Below are 12475 nucleotides of genomic sequence, written 5' to 3'. Positions count from 1 at the left end.
GGTCTAAATTTGTATTTAGAAACATGCCTTCTTGACATCACACTTCTGATATTTAAGTCACTGACTTTCCCCATAACATTATTTCTGCCAACTATACTATAATCACTGTCAACCATACAACATTACTGGTATTATGTTGATTTCTTTCTATCTCACTGAAAATATTTTGTATTTATATGGTAAAACTAGATTCTTCTCTGGCTGTACCGATCCTCTCATTATTCTTAGCTTTCTCTATTCTCTTGAACAGTACATAATGTGCATTTCTTTTATTGTTATTATTATCTTCAGATCTTCTTTTCTCACTTTTCCAGCTCAGTTAGTATTAAACCATCATGGTTCTCAAATTATCATTTCTATCAATAAATGTGTTTAGTTCCATTTTAGACTGCCTTACTTATAAATACTGATTTCCTCAATGGGTATGTCACATCTTTCTCATGCATATCTATAGTAAAATACATTATCTCTTAAATGCAAGCAGTATAACTCAGCAACTCATTTTGCAAAGTACTAAAAAGTCAGAACCGATATACAAAACAATCACATCAATTACAAAAGCAGCTTTTCCCAGATGGGTGAATGAAAGGGATACAGATAAAAATGTTTGTGGGTACATATATAGGAAAAGTCTGTCTAAAGGTAACAACCAAAGAAAAAAAAAGAAAAAAAAAAAAAAAAAAAAAAAGGAAGAAGAAAATTACTATAGTTTGCTATTGGAAATTTCTATGTATAATCACTATTGAAAACACAGAAATATCATTGTTCACTACTTTGGTTATCTTGGCAAGAAAAGTTTCTAGTAATTAGAAAATACACTTCTTCCATAAGGCTGCTTTGATGGATGAGTAAATGTAAATCTTCATGCCAGGCTTTAAATATTCTTATACCTTGAAAGAAATCAGAACTATGTTTATGGCCATAAGTACTTTTATTGCCACTCTGTAACAGAAATGAACACAAGTATTAAACATTTACTTGAAAGTTTTTATTCTATGGTCAAGGTTCAATAGAAGAATGGATTTTTGCTGACTATTTTATTTTTGAAGACATTTCTTATGTTGGAGGTTTTCCCAAGCCCAGATAATTAGATTTTCTACGTGTGGCACTGGCAAGAAAATCCAGTCATTTGTACTTCATGAGACACAACTTCTGTATGGTAGTATAGTCAATATAACATATGCCAGACATTGAAAATTTCCAGAATATTCAAAGAAAACATTTTCTTAAGCTTTCTAATTTGCTTCACTGCAAAGTCAGAAAGAAGTGATGTACTAAATTCAGGTGAAATACAAACTGGAAAAGATCTCAGGATTACCTTTTAAAAACCTTACTGAAATGTCTGAGGTGTTCTATGTAATTTAGCCTAATTTCATCATTTTTTCAGATCTGAAGATAAATTAATATTTTATAAAGCAGACAATTTTCATGTACTAGTTTGTAATATTCTTCAAATTTCGAAATGTGTTAAATTCACTAGTTCCATTAAATTGCTATAGACTTAGTACATACAACTTCACTATATTCTCATGAAAATTTTAGTTTCCATTCTTGTCCAATTACTTTCCAGGAACAGATAAGAATGGAGATGAATTGAGATTGAATGTCAAAGCCAGAACACCAGCAAATCCTCAGGAACAGAAGGGGGATGTGAAATAAGGTTAATCAGTGGGATCACATCTTAAGTTCTGATTGTGCAAACAAAAAAAGACCTACTTAACTTCAAATCTATTAATGAAAAGCTCATTGAAGTTAATGGGATTGTTTGCTTAAGACTAAGCTTAAAACATAACTTTATAAAGATCAGGTCACAAGCATTTTAATGGGGAACACAGAAAATGAGCTACTGTGAACAAATAACATCACAGATTAAAAGGTACCAGGTAAATTTAAAAATGTAGCATTCAGTTTTAAAATGTTTTTCTTTCATTACCATTTTAATAATAACCTAAAAATAAATGAAACATTGAAAGATCATTTTTATATTGTTTACAAATAAGAGTCATGGCATTTGATACTTGGCTTTCTAATGAGGGTTCAAAGTCTTCAAGAAGTCACTCACAGTATGCTTAAAAGTTTAAAACAAAGAAAAATATTATATTGAATTCTTTGCATCCAGTGGGCAACTCTAATTGTAACTTAAATGCTCTCTGGAGCTCTGCTTTGTTTCTGTAAGTGAGCAGGATGATAGTTTAGCACAATCCTCCAATTTAATAATCATCCAGCATCATTAAGAGAGCACCACAGTCAGCTGAACATCCAGAAAAGCTATACTCTTACTTTAAGAAGGAATGTATTTCATAGAAAAGATCAGTTTCTGATAAAAATCTTATATCTCAGTCTCATTTTGAGCCTTACATGACATTGCTTACAACAACACTGTTTCCATAGTACACTATTCAAACAAGGTGAAAAGTGGCAGACTGAGGTCCCTACATGCAACATGTGAAGTAAGTATATGAGAAGGTTGGTGGACAAGTTTTAATAAACTATGTCCTATTTTTGAAAATACTCATCCAACAGAATTAGTAAAGAGAAGATCATTTAATAAGGAATACAGCAATGAAAAGATAAATTTGCAAGAGTATCAGCTCCAAAGATGTATAATAAGACCTGGAATATTCACTATGAAAACAGTCAAGAGAAACAGAAAAATAAACATTTTTTTAGTAATATTATCATTAGCCAGCCAAAGTGACATTCAAGTTCTCTACAGGCTGTTTTTGTAGTCTTGCATTTCAGCATTCTGTGTTTCCTCAGTCCATTACTTTTATCCATTACTTTTTCAAAAAATTATTAAGAGGAATACTTACACCTCTACATGTTCTAGGATGGAGCTATAATTAGTAGAAAAAGTTTGCATTGTAGGCAATAAGACTAGAAAACCTTCATCATCAACTTTTGAGAATTCAAAGTGCACAGATATTAAACAAACCACCACAAACTTCAGGACAAAAGAGCAGTATCAAAAAATAAATAAATAACAGTGCTTAGAGAAGCTTAAAAACCTAATAAAAGTTCATGATCGTGAACTGGTGTAGATGTAATAGTTTCAGGGCAACTTCAGGTCTATGCAGAACAGTGCAATAGCCTGAAGTAACTAATCAAATATGAGATTAAACACAGAGGCTTGCTATAAGCATCTTAAACACCCAAGAAAACGGCTAATGGAATGAAAGCCAGTATAGCAAGGGTGCTCCATCCCAAAACTCACTCTAACCTGAAGAAATAATAGTTAAATATTCTGGGCTGCTTACTGTCAAAGTGGAAGGAAAAAGCTGCTTTTTTTTTTTTTTTTCCCTCACTTCATAAACATCATCATGTATTTCTAATGTAATATTTTCACAATTTTCAAACAAAAATTAGTACTATATTTCTGGAATTACACATTTATTGAGACTAAGCAGACTCTGTAGAGGACACATATGCCAGATTTAAGCAGCACTGACTAGTATTAAGCACTCATGCATACCCTTTGCATGAAAGCAAAGGGTTCTTATGTGATTATTGTATTAACAGAGATTTCTTATGCATTAAAAGGTAAATAGACTCCTAAAAAGATACTTATACATATAACAGCGCAAGTATTCAGTAAAGAATGTCACACTCAGTGCTTAATCTAAAGCTAACAACAATGAAGACTAAAACTCTCTAAGAAAATAATAGTTCTAAATCAACCCCGATGACTGAACAGATTAATTTTATGAGATCTGCTCCAAAGGTAATGCTTCCTGTTTTGTTATGTTTGTCTGTGACATTGGAGTTGGATGTTGGTGGTACAGCAGCAGAGGCTGAACCTCTGAACGGAATGATGTCTGACTTGGAAATGTGTATGAAGAAAAGGTGTGTCACCAGATGCCTTCATGTAGAAAAAATTGCCCCCACTGACATTCATTGATACTTACTGAATGTATGTGGAGATTGAAGAGTGGATGTGAGCACAGTGAAGTGGGTTAGCACATTTCAGAACCGGTGGCAGCAACAGTGGATCGTCTCTGCTAGTGCAGATTTTTATGATTGTAACATGTAGGCTCTTGTTCATTGCTGGTGAAAATGCATACTTTGGTGGTGATTATTTTGAAAAATAATGTCTTAGAGCTGAGAATTAGCACTATCAGATAAAGTTTCTGTGCTTTTTTTTAATCTATCATAGTTTCCATGGAAATAAATAGGAGGCATTACTTTCAGAGCAACCTACATATTTTACAATGTTTTACTTAAAAATAGAGAGCATAGAACGACAATCATCCATTCAACTTTTCCTAAGAGTCTAATATCTTTTTTCTTTCTAGAGAGCCTATTATAAAATACATAGTTTAGAAAATGTTAAGTTTTAAGTTTTATATTACAAATTTATAATGTAAGCATTACATTAGCCTTCATAACAATTTACCTAAAACTTCCTACAACCTCTTATGAATACAGATATTCTTTTGCACAGTTAATTAAATTGATGGAGATGAAATAATAAAAAGGAGTTCAGTATCAGATTACATTTTAAACATTACTCTTGGATTCCATTTGGGAAAAGGATTTAAATGAGATTTATTCATCGATCTTCAGTGTTAGCTTCTGCATATGTTTTCATAAGTTAATTGTGTTTGTTAGTACAAAATCCAGGCTTTCACTTATTAAAATATGTCTTACTTGGTTATTTTGAGGTCTTATCATTCAAAATCCAAATTTCTATTTACTGTCTAAAATTACAAGAAATGGTTGAAATGAATAACAAAAAAGAAAGGAGGGGAAAAAAGTGAACAGAAGCTCAAGATGTTAACCAGTTATCTGCTTCCTGGGTGTTTACATTTCTATGAGTTTTTCAGTCTGAAAATGCAGAATACATTTAAGAGCAGTTACTTACTACTTGTGAACAGCAGCTCTTGAGCTCTGACAGCAAAGCAGTCAGCTTGGGCTGCATAACACACCCAGGAAACCAGAAATGGATATCCATACTGTGCTCAGAACAATAACACTGCAGCAATACACATAAGCTCATTTTACCAAACCTTGTTTGAACGTATCTGCGCTATACCAAAGATGTTGCCAATCAGTGACATCTGCCAATGTCAAAAAGGTCAAGGACATATCAATGCATTATCGCAAGACAGAGCTCAACCCTGTTTATTTCAGCATGTATTTAAACAAATGCCTGAGAAACCTGGCCTACTACAAGGATAAGGGAGTTTTAATGCATGAATGAGGGCATTTGTTACATAAATGTCCTTTTAAAAGTTCTCAGTTGTTAAAGGATAGATATATACTGTACATACTATAACATTAACTAAATGTATATGTGGGTAGTAAATCACTTGAATATGCTATTCAAAGCAGAAATTCATTCACTTTAGCTATTCAATAAAAATAGATGCAAAGTACTGATCCATCTCAATAATATTAGATCTGTCATGTTTTCTAGACATGCTTTTTTATAGCATATATTCTATTTGGTTTCCATGTGCCTTTTAGCTTTTTTTCATATGTGAGAGAGAACTAATCCTGTCAATTTGTAACTTTTGCCAAAGAGATATTATACAGCTAAACAAAAAAATCTTGTAGGTTTACCATTGTTATTATTTTCAACCTTTTATCCTTCACTACTTTTATTTATGTGGGCTGAAATTAATTTGTACTGCATTTTCACCAAGGAGAGAGAAAATGGGACCCCAGAGGAGCGGACTACATATGCCAGTGTTAAGATAGAGCTCACAAGGCATCAATCCTTTGGTATGCGCCAAAATAAACAATAGAAAGGAAACATTTTATGAGGCAGTTGTAACTCCATTTCTACATGCAAACAGAAAATCCAATGTATCAAAAATGTTCATGCCAAAATAATACCAACCAGAAACTACACAGAGTAACAAGTTCTTAAATAAGCAGAGTGACAGTTACATGGTAGTAGTGTCAGTATACTCCCACTCTTCATATACATACAGACCATCAAAACAAAGCATTTGTCTTTTCTCATGTTTTCTTATTTTTTTTTCCCCTCTGACTTAACACTATCAAAAATCACAAACCTTCTCATAGACACTGTCCTGAACAGTCAGCGTCAAAGTAATCTTGCTTTACCCCTGACACATGCACATTCAAATGTGTTGCTTCTGTTCTGAAAAAAAAAAAAAAAAAAAAAAAAATTCTTTCTGAAAATAGAGGAGAAAACATTCTAGAGACCAACAACATGGGGATTCTTTTCCATCTCTTCTCTTAAGATCTTTAATAATGAAATGGTTAGTTCAAATGTGTAGAAAAATCATTAGGAAGCAAGTCTCCTGATCCAGCTGGACTAGGCAGGATTTGTACTGCTAAACTAAGATCAGCATCTCTGCTTCTAAGAATAAGGTCATTAGTAATCTTAATCCAAAAATTTAGTTGGAGCACTTAGAAGTCATATATTCTTTGCCATTCTTTCCAATGTTTTATTAAAAGCTTTGTTTTCACTTGTATCATTCTCACATTTCAATGACTACTGTCTACTGAACCAACCTTGGCACTGATTTTTAAAACTTTAGTGCAATTATATCCATAAGGCATTTTGTTTTCAGGTAACTTCTCAAGCAGTACAGCTACCAGTCACAGGAGATGGCCTATATTATTACAGTTGTTCATAAAATTTGTAATATTTATTTCAAAAATCCAATCATCCATTATCAACATACAACCCATGTAATTTGTGTGATGTGTCAATTCATCCTCAATTCCTCTGTTCCTTCCTTGTTTTCTATCAAGGCAATATTAATTATTCAGCAGTTCACATTTGCTTCCACCCAAAGCCCAGTGAAATGGCAGGCAAGAGGTTTACAGTCCCTCAGAGAAAAAAGGTATTGATTCTAAGCTGAACAGATGGAGGAAGGTTGTGGGTTGGCAAGACAGATTATTTCCTCCAACATAGCTCCAGTGGTTACTGAAATATGCAGTCCACTTCCTCTGGCTTTCTAATTCTCTGTCATCTCACTTCAATCTAGCCCACTTAGCGGACAATAAACCACTCTGCTTTTTGGCTGGGTTAGTTTTTCTCTGGTTATTGTGCTGAGCTGCTTCCCCAAGGATATGAGTAAGTATCAAATTTGGTACCTCAAAGGAAAGAGGAAAACAGCTGGGAGGCGTTCATCTGGCAGCAATGAGCAGCAGATTGGTTTGTCCCCTTATAATCCACATCCTGGTTACATCCTCACAAAAAAAGTATTCCCACTCCTTCTAGCTACTCCAATAAAAAGCAACATTGTTCCTTTGCTTTCTAAGCCTGCTGTCTATCCCAAAATCAAGGACATACTAATGCATTCTCCTTCTCTGCACACACACATATAAACAAATGGCATTACAACATACTAAGGCAACGTCCATAATTCCTAAGCTAATATATCTCCAACAACCTATCATTCTGATCTTCTCTCTCAGATGCTTTCATACTTTCATTTCTAAGAAAAAGCATAAATTCAGTTTTTAAACTAATTTGCTGAAGTAGCAACAATTTTAGAAGTATTGTATTCTGGGTGCAGAATTTAATGATTTTTTTTATGCGACTGATCTCTAGCAACAGCTTTAGTGCTTAATACAAATGCAAATATGTCTAAACATTTATGAGTTCAAGCTTCACAGCTATTTATGTTTTACTTTAATTTCTCACATCATGTTACCAGGTCTAACCAGTAAGATTCATTATTATACATCACTTTCTTTTGCAGATATTTTCTCTTGGGAAGAAACAGAAAGCAGTTAACACTTGTACTATGAAAAATCTGACATGATGTAAAAAACACTTAAATTAACAGAGAAGCACACTGCAAATAAAGCTGACAGTCATTTACAGTACAAAACAGAGTGACATTTTTAGTAGCATGAAAGTATAGATGACAGGCAAATCTTTATTCAATTAGTTCCTACTTTCCAAGGGCAGAGTTGTATGTGCACATCCAAACTGCTTCTTCTAATTCTAGAGACTTTCTATGCTGAATATTTAAAACTACTTAGTATCTAAATCAATTTAACAGAATGCCACTTAACTTACTTCTCACTTTCAGCTTTCAATAATTTACTCTGTATACTTCAATGTTGCATACAATTCAATTCCTAAATACAATCAAACAGATCTGCTGGCCTTTTTGAAATGTATTTCAGTTTCAAAATAGCTAGATTTAAATGTGTGCAAGATGCAGAGAACGAAATGACAGCATCTTCTTAGTATTATAAAAGTTTCATACCAATCCATCTGTGTATCCTACTTACTTCTGCAGCTAAAATAGCAGGTAAAACAGGCACTTACTGTTCAGTGGTTACAGGACACTTCTCCACTCCTTTTCCAAGCAACTTGCCAAATCAAACCTGCTGCCTCTGTAGCTGCAAGCAAACAAAAAAAGAGTCAGATTTCAAGGAACTGAGAGAGAGGACATTTTACTAAAAAAATGTCTTTCAGATGAAGTAAAAAACATGTAATATTAACCCTTAAACCTTTTCATCATAAAAGCTATTAATAATCTATAAGCATGAAATGCCTTCACATGTATACAGTTAAAATCTTTAGCAAGAAAAACAAAAAACAACAACAACAACAACAACAAAAAAAACCAGAAGCAGTTAGATAACAAACAGATGCAAAAAAAAAAACAACCAAACAAACAACCCAAAACAAAACAAAAACAAAAATCCATTGCTTCTGCACCAGCTCAATTTTCTAGCCGTTTACCACAGCATGAACCATGAATATTTCAATAGTGAATTCTTCTCAATCCTTTTCCATTGTCCACTGCATTTAAGGATTGGGCAGGGTTTGCGCCTATCCCCATGTTAGTGTCACATACTTTTTTGTTGTTGTTCATTTAAAAGTCCAATTATGTTGCCTTATGATTATGAAATTATATTTCTTTGAACAAGCTTTTTTATTTATTTATCTTAAAGCTAGAAATTTCCATTGGTGAAAATGCTTTTGAAAAAAAGGCAGTTGTAGGAAATTTTCACTTTGTGAACTACAGAACATTTACTGCATTACTTATCATTTCCTAAACGTATCAGTATCAGCAAGCATTAGGGTTTAACACAGCAGGAATCTCAGCACTTTGCTGACTTTGTTGAATTTGCTGATTCCACCCTCCTAGTGAGATTGAGGAGACAACCTGAAAAAACACCAACAAAGTAGAACTTATGTGTTTAGATAAGAACTATTTACAAAGAAAAGAAAGAGAAAAGAAAAATAATAACAGTAGTGATAATAATCCCTCTAAGTAGGTTGCTCCAAAAGTAATGCCTCCTTATTTATTTCCATGGGAATTATAACTGATACAAAAGGTAAATTAATGCTATTTCGTAGAAAAAAAAATCTCAGCTACAAAACATTATTTTTCAACACAGTGACCACCATTAGGCATGCATTTTCACTAGTAATGAACAAAAGCCTGCATGCCACTCTCTCAAAAATTGCACCAGCAAAGATGACTCACAGTTTCACAGACATTAAGAAAGCACTGTTGCTAGGAAAATTCTGCCCATACACTCTGTCATACATTGGCCCAGAAAGGTGGAAGTCAGAAAGCATCAAATCTGGACTACACAGTGGGGGTGTCAGGACAGTCCAGCCAAAGTTGGCAATGTGTTCCATGGTCTTCAAACTTGTACTGGGCCTGGTGTTATTGTGTTGCAGGATAAAGCTTGTCTTCTTCTTTGGTCTGACTATGGAAGTTTAGCTTTCAGAATAGCTAGCATCTCAAAGCAGTGATCAGAATTGATAGTTTGTCTGCATTCCAGGAAATTCAGAAGGATCACCCATTTTCTATCACACAACACCGTGCAGATCACTTTACCCAATGAGGACTACATGTTGAACTTCTTTTTCGATGTGGAATTCACATGACACCACTCCATGGACTGCAATTTTTACTCTGGCATGTAGCAGGGACACCACATCACCAGTAAGTATGGAATTCTGGAAACTATCATCTTCAGCCTTGTATTGGTTCAATAGATTCAGACAAACTTGCTTATCACGTTCTTCTTCTTCCTGAGTCAGCAGTTTTGGGACCCACCTGATGCAAACTTTGCAATACTCCAACACTGTAACCATTGTTTCCAATGCACTGAAGTCGATATTCAGCTCCCTGATCATAATCAACCATTATGCTTGGATGAGCAGATCAAGAAGTTCTTTTCATGGTATAACCGTTGCACATGGCCATCCAGATTGTGGCTTGCCTTTCATGTTGCTGTCACCACTGCTGAAACATGCTACCCACCTCTCACTGTGCTCACATCCACAGAAACATTCCAAGAAGCATTACTTTCAGAGTAGCCCTCTTATATTTACAAAACAAGCGTGCAATTGCTTCTGCATTATCACCCCCCAACTAATATCCTCAGTCCTTCTACATCCCTCCCTTTGGCCAGGTTAGGTCATAGATTCTCGTTCTATCTCCTCTCAGCTCCTTGTGGTTCTTTAACTCCTCACCAGCAGGACAGTGTGAGGAGGTGATAAACTGAGATGTCTTTGTCTCTGTACAGCACCACTCAGCAACAGCTAACACATTGGGTGTTATCAACATTGTTTTTCTCCTAAAGCCAAAACACAGCATCATACCAAACACTATTAATAAAAACAAAACAAACAAACAAAACAAAACAAAACAAAACAAAAGAAAATAATCAACTCTGTGCCAGCTAAAACCAGGACATTATGCAATGCAACACATACCAGCCATTCGGTAGAGTTATTAATAATTGCTGTTCTACCACAAATCAAATGTGCTGAAACTATTCCTACAACAGTAGCATGAAAAAGCATCTGCAATTTACAGCAAGCCTCACTTACAAGACATCAGATAGCATCTTAGAAAATTAAATTTTAAACAGTCATTTCAGATCTAGTATATGTTAGAGAAGTCACTGCGTTAAAGACAGGTTTTTTTTTCCCATGAAGTATGCAAATCTCATAACGACTACAAAGTGAAATATTAACAGTCTGCTTTCTGAAAGAGGTCTGTGTTATTCTCAGACCTCTCATCAGCACCAGGATAAGTAACCAGTAAGTACTTGCTTTTAAATGACCACTGCTAGCTGCTACATTCCTGTCTGTCCAGAGCAGTAGGTGGTGATGGGAGTACAAGAAGTCCCCATGCTGTCCTCTGCATGCCCACTCCTTACACACTGCTAGGAGACAGCCCCCAGCACTGCACAGGTGAAAATGAATTAAAAACACTATTTTAAAAAGAAATGTTCTCTGAATGAAAATGGACATTACTACTGTCTTCTAAGTTGAAAAAATGAGACGTCAAGCATCACAGGATAAAACCTGCTTGAAAGCATGGATTAGGCAAAACGAGGTCTGAGCTACATCTGCCCACTTTAATTCTCAGAGAAGTGTAGATGAACCTCTGCCAACTTCTATGTCCCTGCAACACCATCAGGGCAGAAGACCAGCAGTGACAGCAAGCTGCCTAACAGCTGTGCACTGGCTTAAGCTATGGGGAAGGCAAAAGCAACTAGCCCCAAGTGAGGGTCAAAGGCCCCTACCTCAGTTATCTAGATGCCTGCTGCCTTCTATATTCCAAAGAATGTCATGCATCAAATGCATGACAAGGGCCTGAAATATGTTTCTTTAAAAATCTTTAAACTATCCTGCTCTTGCTTCTATAGTTCAGTACAATGTACAAAAAGTGGCTTTTGAAAATCTATTTATTAACAAGTGATTTAGCACTGGAAAGAAGTCTTCAAAAAGAGAAAAAAATGTGTTAATGTTCTTGTACTGTAGCAAAAAAAACCACAACAGTTACTGGAACTACACTCATTTAAATCAAGTGCAGAACTCTTATGCTACTCAGAGTGACAGCACTAGACACGAGAGCGTATTTGTTTATGAACATAAGGGTAGTTCCTGAGGGTTTTCAAGGCTGAAGTCTGGGATTTGCCTAATGAAAATGTGCTCCACAACTTCTAACACCAAATGTAGTAAAGTTATTGATTATACTAATCCAATAGTATATATTAATACCACAATACTGTAGCACTAATAACATTGCTTATTGCTCCCAGTTCTCAAGCTTGCCTTCCTCATCCTACTACTTTTCTACATACTCTAAGAGTATCGATATTATTATAATTAAAAGTCTTCATTTCAACTACAGATATGACTGAGCTTTACCAATTGCTTTTTTTTTTTTTATCCAGAAATAAAACGATCATTAAGTGATTTCAGAAATCAATTGCTTTACTTCAAATCATCAATATATAGTATCCCCTAGAAACTTCCGAATGCTCTGCATTCCTACAGATGTCCTCTGTTCTGCTACAACTTTTGGATAATCCTTGAATATTATAGAATCAACCAACCATCTGCTTTTTGTTGCTATTAATATTTTCACAATTGTTCTGTAGAAAATTACAGTATAGAATTACACATCCAATTACACAACACATAATAATCATGTCTGGTAATAGAATGACCCTAGGTGATCCTCCAGAAACCTGAAACATTTACAAAATGTGGTCATAG

The 12475-nt window shown here is 34.7% G+C and overlaps 1 protein-coding gene across 3 annotated transcripts in view; it reads right to left on the bottom strand.

Annotated features, from left to right (window-relative positions):
• The window catches only part of CDH18 (cadherin 18), a 229010-nt gene that overhangs the window by 162151 nt on the left and 54384 nt on the right, over positions 1-12475 (bottom strand). For all 3 annotated transcript variants that reach the window (XM_052704351.1, XM_052704352.1, XM_052704353.1), the window contains exon 2: positions 8264-8337. The gene's annotated coding sequence lies outside the window, so the exon portion shown is untranslated. The remainder of the gene's footprint in view (positions 1-8263; positions 8338-12475) is intronic.

Source organism: Tympanuchus pallidicinctus, unplaced genomic scaffold (genome assembly GCF_026119805.1).
Source record: "Tympanuchus pallidicinctus isolate F22 unplaced genomic scaffold, pur_lepc_1.0 scaffold5, whole genome shotgun sequence".
Taxonomy (NCBI): Eukaryota; Metazoa; Chordata; class Aves; order Galliformes; family Phasianidae; genus Tympanuchus; species Tympanuchus pallidicinctus.
This window is presented reverse-complemented; position numbering and strand designations above follow the sequence as displayed.